The sequence below is a fragment of the Mus caroli genome, unplaced genomic scaffold (assembly GCF_978045245.1).
Source record: "Mus caroli unplaced genomic scaffold, Mus_caroli_1 scaffold_2, whole genome shotgun sequence".
NCBI classification, from domain to species: domain Eukaryota; kingdom Metazoa; phylum Chordata; class Mammalia; order Rodentia; family Muridae; genus Mus; species Mus caroli.
In genome coordinates this window covers 60832370-60845310 of record NW_028227257.1, presented here as the reverse complement: position 1 = coordinate 60845310, position 12941 = coordinate 60832370, and the positions used below count along the sequence as shown (strand labels likewise).

At 45.2% G+C, this 12941-nt stretch overlaps 1 protein-coding gene and 1 long non-coding RNA gene across 3 annotated transcripts in view; one reads left to right on the top strand and one right to left on the bottom strand.

Moving 5' to 3' along the window:
* Ino80 (INO80 complex ATPase subunit) overlaps positions 1-1762 on the bottom strand; it is a 103323-nt gene extending 101561 nt beyond the window's left edge. The window contains exon 1 of the mRNA XM_085834557.1: positions 1708-1762. The gene's annotated coding sequence lies outside the window, so the exon portion shown is untranslated. The remainder of the gene's footprint in view (positions 1-1707) is intronic.
* A 26-nt stretch (positions 1763-1788) lies between these two features.
* LOC115029575 (uncharacterized) overlaps positions 1789-12941 on the top strand; it is a 42531-nt gene continuing 31378 nt past the window's right edge. For both annotated transcript variants that reach the window (XR_015046492.1, XR_015046493.1), the window contains exon 1: positions 1789-2634. This is a non-coding gene — a long non-coding RNA (uncharacterized LOC115029575). The remainder of the gene's footprint in view (positions 2635-12941) is intronic.

Below are 12941 nucleotides of genomic sequence, written 5' to 3'. Positions count from 1 at the left end.
ATAGTGGCTCACAGCCACCTGTAACTCCAGTTCCCAGGGACCTGATGCTTTCTTCTAACTGGCCCCATGGGCTCCAGCATACATAGAAGTACATCAGATACTCAGGCTCACATACATATACATAAAACAATTTTTTTAAAAAAACTAACAGCAATAAAAGAAAAGCAACAAAGTTTACATATCATACATAAATCTCAAACATGTTACATGAAAGCAGCTGGTAAAATGTGGGTGCATATTTGAGCATGCCTTTAGGTAAGTCAGAAATGTCAAGCATAGCACATCTGCTGGCCAGGGTTGCACACCTTTAACCCCAGCACTCAGGAAGCTTAGGCAGACTGATCTCTGTAAGCTGCAGGGCAACCCACTCTACATAGTCATTTGCAGGACAGCTAGAGCTACACTATGAGACCCTGTCTCATTAAAAAAAAAAAAAATCTAAGACAGAAAATAGATTGTTACCAAATGTTGTGGAAAGAGGAAAAAGTGACGTTTAAGAAACTTCTAGACCTTCTTTTAAAGTCAATGTTAAATGGTGGTGATAGTTGTACAGCTCTGCAAATACTGAAATTTTCTGAACTGTGCCTGATTCACTTGAGCTGCAATCATATCTGATAAAGATGTTACTCCTTCGGGAGAATAAAAAGCCAGAGATGGGAGTGCAGTTATAATCTTAGCACCATGGACGCTAAGGCAGGAGGATATCAAGTTCCCGGCCATCCAGGCCAAAAACAAAAAACAAACAGGAAAAAGAAGAAGGGGAGGGAAAAAAAAAAAAAAAAAAGACAAGACCGGAAGAAAGGAAGCATCAATAACCCACAGTGAAAATTAGGGATGTAAGTCATGGATCACTAACTGGGGAAACTAAGCTGATCACCAGCGATGTTTTAAGGAGTTCAACCTCCAAATTCCTTCCCGAGTCCTAAGAAGTACAAGAATGTAAATCAAAGAGTCCTGAGCACAGTTGGTTCTGAACTAAAATAGTTAAACGCCTTCTTTGCAATATCCAACTTCTAAACTGTAGGGGGCTTCCATCCTCCGTGATTACGGAAGTAGTACTTTTCATCAGCAAGCTCAAGAAGGAATTGTCAAAGTAAGATGACACTTGCTGAGACGCACTGCAAACGCCTGGAAAACCCAGAAGTGGTGTCACACAGACACATTTCTAAGTCTGTGCACGTGTTAGCCTGTCCCCGTCTAACACCAACTAGGAACTTGCATCATTCGCCCGTATCCGTAGCTCGCTCCCCATTAAACTGATACTGTTTCCAGTCCATAGATCTCGTTCGTTTGAATTGACAGGTAGAACCCTCGCCCGGTTCCTGGTCCAGCCGGACAAGCCTCCGCCCTGCCCCTCCCCACTCCCAAACCCACACACGTGTTAGAGCGACACCGCCCCACCGGGTCCCACGTGCACCTGGCCTAACACTCCCCACGTGTGGGTGCTCCACGGGCTTCCTCGGGTGGCCGAGGTCACCCATAACCCCGGAGAGCCAGAGGTACACGACAGGAAAGCCGAGGCCCAGGTCTCTGAGGTCCCAACCCTATGGGGAGTGTCCACACCCATCCTCTCTAACCCCAACAAACCCCAGGGCCGGGGGCGACGGCCCCTTTAAGAAGCGGCCCAGTCGTCGCCCTCAGAGAGGGGCGCACAGGGGCCTACACGACACCCCCTCCGTCCACCCGCCCACGTCTCCTCAACCTCACCTCGGGCCGAGGGGCCCCGCCGCCGCGGCGGCGGCGGAGGGGGGGCGGGGGGCGGGCGGGGTCCGGAGGGGGGGGGTCGCCCCGCCGACTGTGGAGCCGCGCTTCGCTCTCCGAGGCCGAGGGACGGTGACTGCGTTGGACGGGAACGCTCCTAGCTCGCTCCCTCGGCGGCTCCTGGGACCCCAAGATGGCGGCGGCGCTGAGGCGGCTGCGGGCGCTGGGCCGGCGGCGGCGGCGGCCACTTTCACTCACTGAGAGGAGCAGAGCAGGGACACGGGGAGCCATGGCGGGGGGGAGGAGAGGCGCCATAGCCAGGCCAGAACAATCGAGCAGGTACTCGGCCGGCTTAGCCCTGCCCCGCCCACGCCCACTGCTAGTCGCTAGCCCGTGTCCGCCGACCGTGCCGCTACGGGCGGCCCCGTGCAGCTTGTACCCCGCTGCCGCCGCCCGACGCCCCGCGCGGGCCGGGGTTCTGGGGGAGACCCTCATCTATACTATCTGAGTGCAGATTGGTCGGGGCTGGGACTGGCGAAGATTGCCGAAAGGCGACGGGGAGGAGGAGGAGGATGTCATCGCTAGAGTGAGCAAGCAGATCTCGCGGGAGGAGATGTCGCGAGAGCTCAGCGGCCCTGCAACCGCCACAGAAAGGTTACTTTTTCCGGAAATAACGTCAATGGAAACCGCCCAAAAGCGAAGGACTCATTTTGGTCCTGCCGGTGGGAGGTACTGCTTGGCGTTGTCGCTGGAAGTTTTCTCCAGGTAGTGCTGGCCTACCCGGAGGCCAGCTCGGGCGGGGATGGATCCTTTTAAGAGCCAACTTGGAGACGTCTCCTGGTCGTCTTCCTGACGACACTGTCCCCCTTCGGCCCGAGACCGTTGGCACGGAGGCGCTTTCACCTTCCATGCACTTTCCTTTTCCCCAGTGGGGTGAGTCGCCCTGCCCACACTCGAGCAACCGCAGGGCTGGGGCGGGCGGGGCGGGGCGGGTTGTTTCGTGGTTATTTTATCTGGGTTTGGTTATAGCCCAGGATAGCGTCTAGCTCGGGGGATGTCTCCTGCCTCAGCCTCCCGAGGACTGAGGTTACAGTGTGCGCTATCATGCAGTCTTCTGCACTTAATCCACTCGTTTCCAAGACATATATGGAATTGTTGGACTTCACCCTTTAGTTTTTTGCAAGAATCGCTTGTTGGTTTAATATTATCTGTTTTGCCTGTACTGTGCCTTGTGCAACTCCAGTTGGGTCCAAGTTGCATCCTTTAGAACTGAACTGCTTAAAATTAAAGTCTAGAAAATGATTATTAAAAAAAATGTCTTTTTGTTTTTCGAGATAGGGTTTCTCTGTGTAGCCCTGGCTGTCCTGGAACGCACTTTGTAGACCAGGCTGGCCTCGAACTCAGAAATCCGCCTGCTGGGATTAAAGGTGTGCGCCACCACACCCAGCTCTTTTCTTTCTTTCTTTCTTTCTTTTTTTTTTAATGTCTCTTGGCCTCGATATGCCTTAAGTTCAGGAGAAAAAGTGTCCGTAAACAAGACCTTAAATGTTAACAAATTTTAACAGTAACACTTACTTTATAAGAGGGTCTGGCTAGACAGCTCAGCAGACACAGTCACTTGTCACCAATTCTGTTAACCAGACCAGAACCCACATGGTACAAGTAGAGAGCTGACTCCTGCTTACTGTCCTCTGACCACCACATACATGCAGTGGCGTGTGTGTGATGTATACACACAGGCGATCTTTTTAAATTATAAAAATAATTCTGCAAGAATCAAAGCAAGTAGAAAGAAGCCCATCTTTTTTAAAGAGAGAAGACAAGTGGAAAGAAGACCTCCAAAAAGCCTTGTGTTATTTTGCCAAAATAGCCTACTCAGTGCTGATGCAGAGATCCTGTTTCGAGATGCATAAAAGCCTGATGTTGCCCTACTTGGTCCAAAATGGGAAAGAACTGCAAATGCTCAAAAATGGTTCCCTCACCACGAGCTCGGCTTCAGGAAGGACAGGTCGGAAAAACTGTCTGGATGCTCTCCCCCACGTATCAGCTGCCCAGTTGGGCAAGGTGCCACCAGTACCCACGAAGGAAAAAAACAAAATGGAGTTACATGGATGTGTTCTCTCTGTTCCACTTCTGATCGGTTTCATTGTAACAGTACTAGCAGTGTCAAGATAATCGATCCTAGATGAGAACTGTGTTTGCCTCCATTTTACCTACCCAGCACCTCATTTGGGCCGATATTCTAGCACTCCTGAACACTATCCTGAAACCCAAAGGCTCTATCTAGTGTGTCCAGTGAATCCTAATAGACTAGACACAAATGGATCTGTCCCTACAGTAAATCTTATATGACTGGCTCTGAATTGACCCTTGAGAAGTACTTCATCATAAGACTTTGAAGGGGTGGGGAGCTGCTAAATTGCCGACTTGAAAGCTAATCAAAAATATCTAGTTGATCCTTCCAAATATTTTGGCAGATTATCAGATCTAGTGCTGTCTAGATAGCAATCCTGAGAATCTTCACCACACACAAGTGATAAACAAGTTTTGTCAATGTGTTCCTGATTATAAACAGAAAACTACAAATGGTGGGTGATATTTTACGAATATTTTATAGGATAGAGAGATTGCTCATCAATAAAAGAGCACTTGCTAGTCTTGGAGAGGACCTGGGTTTGTTTTACAGCACCCACATTGTGGCCCACAATCATCTGTATTCATTCCAGTTCCAGGAAATTTTCTGGCCTCCCAGAGACTAGACACACATGTTCATATATATGCATGCATGCAAACAGTGATAAAATTTTTTTGTTTTCATGATGCTTATTAGAAATGACTTTTAACAAAACAAGTTTACTGTGACAAAAACCAGGCACAGGATTCAAAAGAGCAGTGGTAAAGTAACGGGCCCAGCTTACAGGAGCATTCATAGAAGCCTAGAGTGAAAGCAAAGGATAGGAAGAACCCAAAGGTGATCAGCCCCCTTTAAGAAGAAATCAGTGCAGTACTGTAAGGGGGAAAGGTTGATGAATTAGATTGCCAAAGGTGGGAGAGACTGCTTAGTGGGTAAGAGCTCTTGCTTTGCAAACAGGAGGCCATAAATTCAAATTCCTAACACATGAAAGAAAGAAAGCCCCATACAGCTGTACATGTGTGTATGCTAGCACTGGGGGGCAGACAGGCACATCCCAGGAGCTCACTGGTCAGCCAGCCTAGCCAAGAGCTTCCCATTCATTCAATAAGAGGCCCTGTCTCATTCTGATAAAGTACAGGCTGATAGAGGTAGATTTCTGTTGTCTATTCTGCACTCCACACGATTCACCCAGGACAGGACATCTGTGCGCACACAACACACACTATACAAACAAAAAGTCAAGGCTGAAGAATCCAAGAATTTTAAAACTCCAAGTTTAAAAAGCAAGTTTAAAACTCCACTGTTCAAATCAGAGTCAGAAGGCAGAATTTCTGGTGAAGAAGAAAGAAGTCCAACAGTTCTCCTGATGTCACAGGCCTGTCTTTTAGAGAGAGAAGACCTTATCATTATTAATAAGACTTATTATTTTGGCAGGGGGTGGTGCTAGGGTTCAAATCCAAGGCCCTGAGAGTTTGCTTTACCATTGAGACACACCCTCACAATGGACAGATCTCATATTGCCACACAATCCTTTTGTCTCTGCCTCTGAATAAAAAGTATGTGCTATCTGGGTTGTTTTTGTTTTTATGCTGGAAATTCACAAGCTCCCTCTTCCTATAAAACAATTTGAGATTGTTAAATGGGAGCTAGAAAGATAACTCAGTGGTCAAGACTGCTTGTTGCTTTTAGGACTGGAACTTGGTCCCTAGCACCAGTATTGGATAACTCAAAACATACCATTACTCCAGCTCCAGGGTATTTAACACCATCTTACACATTCGTATGTATACACACATACATACATGCGAAAATGAAATAATTAAGTGTAGTAGCATGCATTTAATTCTAGCACTCAGAAGGCAGAGGCAGACTTTATGTGTTCCAGACCAGTTAGAGCTATATAGTGAGACCCTGAATTTAAAAAAAAAAAAAAAAGATATTTTTTTAAATAGCCTCCATATCCCCCACATTGGTTTATGGTACAAATAACAGAAGCAACAAATTACTTATGAATATGTGAATTTCTATCATGAACACCCATCTCCTAATATTTAAAAAAAAAAAAAGTGAGAGATGTTTCAGTGGGAAAAATTCTTGTCATGTAAGCCTGACATCCTAAGGTGAATCCCCAGAATGTGTGATGGAAGAAGAGAACAGACTCCTGAAAGTTGTCCTCTGACCTCCCAATATGTGCTGTGACATGCACATAGATGCATCCGAACATATTAGTAATGATAAACTATGAGGTTTCAGGAAACACCTTACCCTAGCCTTCCTGTAGTTTTTGAGATGCAGCCTTGGTGATACAAGCTGTAGTGGCTACTCCTGGTTGTCAACTTGACTATATCTGGAATGAACTACAGAACTGGGAGGCTCACCAGTGATCCTAATCTGGAGGCTGGGAGATCGAAGTTTCTGACCTGGATCTTGGTATGGAGATCTTGAGGCGTAGTGGCTATGGATTCCAGAAGATTAAAACAGAGAGATCTCCAAATTCAAGGTCATCTGGGATTAAAGGTGTGGTGGCACATACCTTTAATCTGGGCTACACCTTCTGCTGGAGACCTACATAAGGGCATTAGAAGAAGGAAGGAGTTCTCCTCTCTTTCCTCTCTCTCCTCTCCTCTGTCCTCTCTCTGAGCAACTGCTACATCCTTGGACTTCCATTCACAGCTGCTGCTGACCATTGTTGGGAGTTGGACTGCAGACTAAATCATCAACAAATTCCTTTACTATACAGAGACTACCCATAAGTTCTGTGACTCTAGAGAACCCTGACTAATATACGAGCTTTAAGCATAATTGTTTGTATCTGCCTGAATGCCCAGTTCTTGTACTTGACTTGCTCATGAGACAGTAATAAGCAACTTTCTCACCAGGCTGACTCAGGAGGAGTTTGACCTGAACCTGCTTGTGCCCTACAGATTGTGTGTGTAGCAGGGCACAGATAGCTTGTGCCCTGCTACAGAAAAACTCTTGAGTCTTTAAAAGGACTAGGAAAAAACTTAGACCAGATAAGAGAGGGCATAAAGCAGCCCCAAGGCAGGACATACACATACTGCTGTGACTGCTTGGGTAATTCTAAAGGAAGGCCATGACATACCGAACCTCAGGATACCAGTAAAAAGAATGTAGTCATTTCTGGCAGGTCTCTTAATGTAAAAAAAGTTATAAAACCAAGCTGTTTTTGATACACCATCCTCTTTCAGTGCAAATGCTAAATTATGTAAAATGGTTTGCCTCAGGACCATAGGTCAACTACTGAAGGATTCCTGCCCAGTGTTCTCCTTGTGCCTTACATTCTCTTAACCACCCTTTCAGAAGACATGTTAGTATATATTAATGAGACATAAAGCATCCCTTTTTAAAATATCTTGCAGGGAGGATTATTGCTTTTGAGTGACAGAACCCCAAAACTAAAGCCAAACACTTTGGACTATCCTTTCACGAGAGACTAAGCACCCAGCTACAACCTTTTGGAGGGTCTAGCCAGAGACCTAAGGGACTAGCATGTTAACTAAAGGTCTCCTATAGAGGGTTTGTTGGAGGTTACCAGTGAAAATACTTTCCAGAGCTTAAATTTCTTGGCTGTTACGGGACATAATCGCTGTAAGAAAGCAAGCACAAATCTGTCAAAAGTCTGGTAAGTACGTAGGATTTGAATTCTACAGGGAGACACAGAATTTCATTTGAGAAAAACTACTGCCCATGTATAACCCCTATGACAACAGTTGGGTGACTTTCTGGAGATAGCCAGAGGTTGCCATAGAATTTTTTTTCTGAGCATTTAAAGGACAGAGACCTACAGTGGACTAAGAAATGCCTGCTGTCAGGAAAAGCCACTCAGTGATCTGCCTGCCTTTGACACACGCCACCACTGTCTGGCTTTAAAAAAAAAAAAAATTCTAGCCAGGCAGTGGTGGGCTAGAATCAAAAACTTTTTAGAAATTTGGGGGTTTTTTTTGGGGGGGGTTGGTTTTTTTTGTTTTGTTTGGTTTTTGGTTTTTCGAGACAGGGTTTCTCTGTGTAGCCCTGGCTGTCCTGGAACTCACTTTGTAGACCAGGCTGGCCTCGAACTTAGATATCCACCTGCCTCAACATAGGTGCTAGGAATCAAACCCTGGTCCTCTGGAACAACAGCCAGTGTTTTTAAATGCTGCCATCTCTCCAGCATACCCCCCCTTTTTTTTGTTTTTGTTTTTGTTTTTTTTGAGACAGGGTTTCTCTGTGTAGCCCTGGCTGTCCTGGAACTCACTCTGTAGACCAGGCTGGCCTCGAACTCAGAAATCCTCCTGCCTTGCCTCCCAAGTGCTGGGATCAAAGGCATGCGCCACCACGCCCGGCTCCCCCTTTTTTATTAATGGACATGTTTTCTTACTACTGAGCCACAAAAGCTCTACACAACTCTATGCAATGCCCATTAATTCCAGTAAAGTACTTTGAATTAATAACTGAATAAGTATTCCAGTAGACAAACTGACCCAACAACCATTGAGGAAACCAGACATGGGACTCTTCACTATTAGCTTTATGGACAAAGGACAGTGGATGTCAGATAAGCTGCTGTCAAGTTTGTAAGATACCATTTGAAGGACCCCTACCCCAATCCTGCAAACACCTAAGCACAGAATGCTGAATTCATGGTCTTCTCTAGAGCTCTTGCAGTTGATAAAAAATAAAGCAGTTGATGAGGAGATAACAAAACTGACTACAGGTGTGAATTCCCGGTTTTCACACGCATGGCTTTCCTAAGAAGCTACTCACCTCAGGGAATAAGAATATTAAATATACTTCTGAAACAGAGTAACTGTAGGGCTGGAGAGGTGGCTCAGCAGGCCACAATGCTTGCTTTCTTGCAGATGACTAGAGTTAGGTTTCCACATCAGACAGCTCACAACTCCTGTAACTCCAACTCCAAGAAATCCAACAATTTCTGGTTGCTACGGGCACATAAACAGACACATTGACATTAATAAGAAAGCTGTAGTTCACTGTCTAGGGCAGCAAAGGAAAAAAACAAAAAGGAATAAAATGGCTCACCAGGCTGCCTGCCTGGGAACCTGGCCCCTGAGGCTCTTTTTAACTTCGCAAGTTATTTCAGTAGCATCCCCATCTCACTCCTCAAGGCTTAAGATATGTGGGGTTTGCTAGGTGTGGTGGCACATGCCTTTAATCCCAGCACTCAGGAGGCAGAGGCAGGTGGATTTCTGAGTTCAAGGCTAGTCTGGTCTACAAAGTGAGTTCCAGGACAGCCAGAGATACACAGAGAAACCCTGTCTCGGAAAAAAAAAAAAAAAAGATAGGTTATTTAGCTTTACTGGGTATAGAAGCCACACTTTAAATACAAACAAACAAAAAACCAAACAAACAAACAACAACAAAAAACCAGGGCTGAAGAGAAGGCTCAGCAATTAAGAGCACTGACTGCTTTTCCAGAGATCCTGAGTTCAATTCTCAGAAACCACATGTTGGCTCACAATCACCTGTGGGATTTGATGCTCTCTTTTGGTGTGCCTGAGGACAGCGACAGTATACTCACATACATAAAATAAATCTTTTTTTTTTAAATCCTGAAATACCTAAGTCTTCATTAAAAGATCATTTCTACATATGGACTGCCTCCATGTATTCCTAATGATTATGGGAGCCCTCACTTCTCAGTAGGCTGTCTCCAGCAGCTGGTTGATCGGCATGGATGCTGCTCTCTGTGCTCTCATCTGTCTTGGACTGAATCCCTCTCAAGTACTAGAAAGAAGAAGGACATGTAGAGCAACTATCAGTCAGATGGAATGGACCCAGTGCCATTCTGCTGCCTCCCACTCATCCTTTACACTTGCAATAATTACAACTTAAATACAGAAGTGACGGCCAAGACCTTTAATCATAGCACTCAGGGGGTGGTAGGCAGATCTCTGTAAGTTCAAGACCAGCCTAGTTTACAGTTCCAGGCAGGCAGAGCTATAGTAAGACCCTGTCTCAAAAAAATAAAATTAGGGGGCTGGTGAGATGGCTCAGTAGGTAAGAGCACCCGACTGTTCTTCCGAAGGTCCAGAGTTCAAATCCCAGCAACCACATGGTGGCTCACAACCACCCGAAATGAGACCTGATGCCCTCTTCTGGTGCGTCTAAAGACAGCTACAGTGTATTAATTAAAAAAACAAAGCAAAAACTATTTATAAAAAAATAAATAAAAGAAAAAGGAAAGAAAAGCTGGGGCATGGTGGTGCACGCCTTTAATCCCAGCACTCGGGAGGCAGAGGCAGGTGGATTTCTGAGTTCCAGGCCAGCCTGGTCTACAGAGTGAGTTCCAGGACAGCCAGGGCTACACAGAGAAACCCTGTCTTGAAAAACCAAAAATAAAATAATAAAAAAATTAAATAAAATAATAAATAAATAAACAAAAAGGCAAAAGAGCTGAGGATATAGCAGTTAGTAGGGTGTCATTCCTGCATGCTAGCCTCGGAGGTGTTTGTTTTGGCTTTTCTATATAGCCCTGGCTGTCCTGGAACAAAGTTGTAGATCAGACTGGCCTCAATTTCAGAGATCTACCTGCCTTTGCCTTCCAAGTGCTGGGATTAAAGGTGTGCACCACCATACCTAGTGACTTTAATACCTTAACACCACTCAAAACTAGGCATGGCCTTTGTCCTCTCACCTATCTCTTCTCTCACTTCTCCTCTACCCTTTCTCTTTGTCTTCTTCTTTCCTCTCTCTCTCTCTCTCCCTCCTTTCTACCTTCTCTCGTTCCCTGCATTTCTATAATAAAGCTCTAAAACCATAAAAACAAAAAACAAAACAAAAAAAACTAGGCATGGTTTTGCAATTCCATTACTGGAGAGGTGGAGGCAGGAGAATCAGAAATTCAAAGTCGGGGCTGGTGAGATGGCTCAGTGGGTAAGAGCACCCGACTGTTCTTCCGAAGGTCCAGAGTTCAAATCCCAGCAACCACATGGTGGCTCACAACCATCCGTAACAAGATCTGGCGCCCTCTTCTGGAGTGTCTGAAGACAGCTACAGTGTACTTGCATATAATAAATAAATAAATCAAAAAAAAAAAAAAAGAAATTCAAAGTCGTCTTCAGGTACACAGTCAGCTCAAGGTTATCCTAGGCTATACGATACCCTATCCTGCCCTCCCCTTCCAAAAAAGCAAAAGAGGTAATCCCACCACTCAGAAGACTGTGACTGGAAAATCTTGAATTCAGCACCATCTTCAACCGCCAGATTGCTAAAGTCTAGACCATAACTTGGCCAAGCCAGGGAGGCTTTGTGGAGAAATGGCTCAGTGGTTAAGAGCACTTCCTACTCTTCCCGAAGTCCTTGAGTCCACATTAGGTGACTCAAAGTTTTATATGAGAATCTATCTTTAGAAAAAAAAAATTTTAAGTCAACAGCCAGGCAGGTGTGGTGAGGCATGTCTTTAATCCCAGATTTTAGGCAGAGGCAGGATGATCTCTACGAGTTTGAGGCCTGCCTTGTCTCTTTATTGAGCAATAGGATAGCTGGAAGAACATAGCATAGAGAGAACTTGTCTGGAAACAAAATGTTAACATATAACACTGGAGAGAGAGTTCAGACGTGAGGAGAGCTTCCGAGGACTGGAATTGGTTTTACTAGCACCCATGTCCAGAGGCACACTCTAGCTGGCCTCCAAGGCACCAACACATGGCATAGACTTACATAAAATCTTTACAAGGCAAAACAAAAAACAAACAAACAAACCAAAAACTGATTTGACCCCTTGGGAGTAGCATAATTGTGTTTAGCTACCCATAATGCTTTCTGTTTACATTTACCTTGTTGCTTGAGCCTGTGTATACATAGATAACTAAGGATTATCTTCTAAACCCTGCCTAAAACAAGATATGTAACTGATTATATCTTCCAAACCCTGTTGATGCATGACTGTAATGACCTCTTGCCTTTATCTCTGTGTTCTGACAAGTTTTCTGTTAAGCTAGGGAAGTATTGAAGAACCTGAGTGTCAGTTTGAGTATGTATATGTACAGTGTCTGTGAATAGCTGTCTAGTGGGCTCTCCAGCCGGCCGCTTTGAATCTGTCAGCCCCAAGACACTAAGTACTCTGCCAACACTAAAACTTCTCAAGAACGGAAGCTGAGGATGTAGTCCTGAAATAGAGGGCTTGTCTAACATGCAGAATCCTCAGTATCTAAACCCCAGCACCAAACCTAAGTACTTATACACCAGGAGCGTAGAGCTACGGGCGCTCTTCTGTGTACTCGGGTGTAGAACCTTGCCTTAAGGAGTGGTAGAAACACAAAGAGTTTCAAATCTGTCACCTTTGAAATTACAGCTATTGAAACTGCCTGAGACAACCCAGGTGAGGTGCGGGACAGGCATAGAACGTTTGGGCATGGTGGTGCATGCCTTTAATCCCAGCACTCGGGAGGCAGAGGCAGGCAGATTTCTGAGTTGGAGGCCAGCCTGGACTACAAAGTGAGTTCCAGGACAGCCAGGGCTACACAGAGAAACCCTGTCTCGAAAAACCAAAAAGAAGAAGGAGGAGGAGGAGGGAGAAGGAGGAGGAGAAGAAGAGTGTTTAGCTAAAGAAATCTTCAACCGCCAGATTGCTAAGGTCTAGACCATAACTTGGCCAAGCCAGGGAGGCTTTGTGGAGAAATGGCTCAGTGGTTAAGAGCACTTCCTACTCTTCCAGAAGTCCTTGAGTCCACATTAGGTGACTCAAAACCACCTCTAATTCCAGCTCCAGAGGATCTGTCAGCCTCTTCTAGTCTCTACAGGCACTTTACTAGTATGTAAACACACACACAAACACAAATTTAAAGTCTGTTTTTAAATAGAGGGTTGTGCTATAGCAAATATTTCTTATTGTATTTACATTAGTCTTGTTCTGAGATTCAAACTAACCTGGGGAATATTTGAAAACATATTTCCTGGCTTTATCAAACATCCCCCAGGAGAACTAGGCATGATGACAAACATCAGTAATTCAAAAACTTGGGAGGTAAATGAATGAAGAGGACAAGGACATGCCTACCTACAAGTCAAGTTTAAGGCTAGCCTGAGTGTCTGTAAGTACTAGACGACAGTGACTTCCTCAAGGCTGTTTTCTGGAATTTTCAGG